Genomic DNA, 2,500 nt, shown 5'->3' on the forward strand with positions numbered 1-2,500 from the left:
CTGGTTATGACGTCATTGTACAAGCGTCCGTCCGACCGTACATTCAACTTTTTCATATCAGACAATATGCAAAATGTCGCACTGCTGGAGGCCGGGTTTTTTTTAAGTTGTGTGGCCAACGTATTACATTTTAGTGAAACATGCAAAATGTTTGAAGGTCTCTGTAGTATTGCAAAGTTGGGTGCTAAAGAGAAAATTCATCTTAGTGCTGCTAAACTCATCTATAAACAACATGGAAGTAGTGATTTACAATCATTGTTACCGTCGTCTTAGGGGTCAATACGTTGTTTCTACAAGACAAGGCTACTTTTTCGCACGCATCGAGCATACTACGGGGCCTGTCCAGAGCAGGTTGCAATGATTATCAAGAAGAGTCCTAACTTTCGAAATATGGAGAGACCAAATTTTAACCTTGGGAAACTGTCCTTTAGGCATACATAGGTCCACCATAGACTGGAATTCCTTACCTCAGTCAGTTAAGATGATAAAGAACCACCAAAATATTATTAAGAACAAATTGCGTTCGCTTTCTACAACTATCGAAAATGTTTCTTTTAACCAATGTGCTCTTGTTCCTAATAAGAATTCAACGGATATCGAATATTTTTAGTAATTTTTGGCTTTTATCTTGTACCCTAAATTTTAAATTTTGTTAGTTTTATTTATTAATGTAAATAATTTAATCTAGTTAGAGAAGTATATGAATTACTTTACTTAGTTTGCTTACATCATCACAGGTCCACATCAACTTAATGCTACCGCTTATGCATCTGCCTTACGATGGGAATTCATCTTATTTTGTGCATTTCGGGACAAACTCGACAAGAAACTGAATAACAGCCACTAAATCCGTCTGGGTGTGTCTCCCGTGAAAAGCAGCCTTCACCGAGCCTTCACCGAGCCGTTCACCGAGATAGACATTGTTTCAATAAGACGCAGTTCGGTGGTAGCCGCGAGGTAAATCAGGGTCCGCCCCTTTTTGAAGAGTTCACACCCCTTAGGGCGTCCTTTTCTTTCTCCTTTCACCGTCGAATGCGTTTCCAAATTGCAAACAAACAAAGATGATCAGAAGCAATCTAACTGATAAAAAAAAAAAACAGTTTCAAGCTTCAGAAAGAGTCGAGTCGCAGGGGGAAGAAACCAGTATAGATTGGCACTGACATACTTTCCTCGCACGCTGAGACAGAAAGCCTCTCCTGCACAAGAATGCCACGTTTACACTGAGTTTGAAGTTGAAACTGGACATCTATTCGGGCAAAACCAGTGTTCATGTTTCATATCAAAAGTTAAAAGAATATGTTCTACCAAGGCATTACCCTCGCCATATCCTTTGTTCTTGAAAACTCGAAAATATATGAGAGGGTCGGACGACGGTAAACAGGAGTAACTACGGAATTCTTGGTTTGCACCCACGCGACACGGCGGCCATGTTAGATGGCAATACAATCCAATTTCTTTTTTGCATAATTTGCATAATAATAAAGTTTAGTTCCCATCGGAGAGACGGTAAAGACTTGGACGTGGAGGGCCTGGAACAACAAAATTGAAACAACCCAAACCCACGCAAAAATGCTAACGATAGGCCCAATCATAATCTAAAGCATATTGTTTAGGCCTAAGGTTAGCATTTTTGTAAAGGTTTGTCAATTCTGTAATTTAGCTGGGAAACCTTCACAAAGCAAATAACCAATCTCTCACACGGCTTTCTAGTTTATTAGTTAACTCTTTTTTTTTTTGTTTTATTTTTGCAATTGACTATATGTTCTATATTCAATGTCACTCTATAATTAGTCCTTCCCTGCACATTTCGATCACATGGACGTAGGTTTGTAATGAAGGAAATCGAGTTGTCCTTCAAGATAATTTCGTGCCTGCTGACTTTACCAAGTGGAGCAGATGGCTCTCAAACATACACATTGAAAAATAGATAATTGGCACGTTTAACTTGAGACGCCAATGTATGCTCCCAAAAATGGGTAATATGATCTTAGCCCCGTAGTTATTAATTTTTTCAGGAATAGAGCTTCACGAAAACTTGACTTGGATACACATTCACATAGTGAATTCTCTACGCCATGCCTAACCCCAAAATGGATTCTAATCTGTGATATCGAAGAGTACCTTACTTTATTATTTCTTTCAGATAGTTTGCGCGCTTAATTGGCGGGCCGCTGAATAAAACACTCTTCAGCAAGTTTTTAGTGTCGTTTCTGTTATATGAACTTTTGAAACTGTTTGAATCTTGGAAGCAACTATTGCAAACAGTCAAGATTTCGTTTTTCGGATTTTGAGACGGCAATCTTTGTGGCAGCCGAAACTTCTGCTTGACTGAACTAGTTTCCTTTCCCGCGTGGCTGGTTACTACAGAGATACAATAAACATCTTACTAACTCGTTTTCTCGCGCGAAGCGCCTGTGCCATAATCTAAGGGGGAAAACGCGGGCCGTTATTGGCCATTTTACAGTTGTTTGCTCAGTGACCTAGCCTATAAATGAGTGCG

The sequence above is a fragment of the Montipora foliosa genome, chromosome 11 (assembly GCF_036669935.1).
Source record: "Montipora foliosa isolate CH-2021 chromosome 11, ASM3666993v2, whole genome shotgun sequence".
Taxonomy (NCBI): domain Eukaryota; kingdom Metazoa; phylum Cnidaria; class Anthozoa; order Scleractinia; family Acroporidae; genus Montipora; species Montipora foliosa.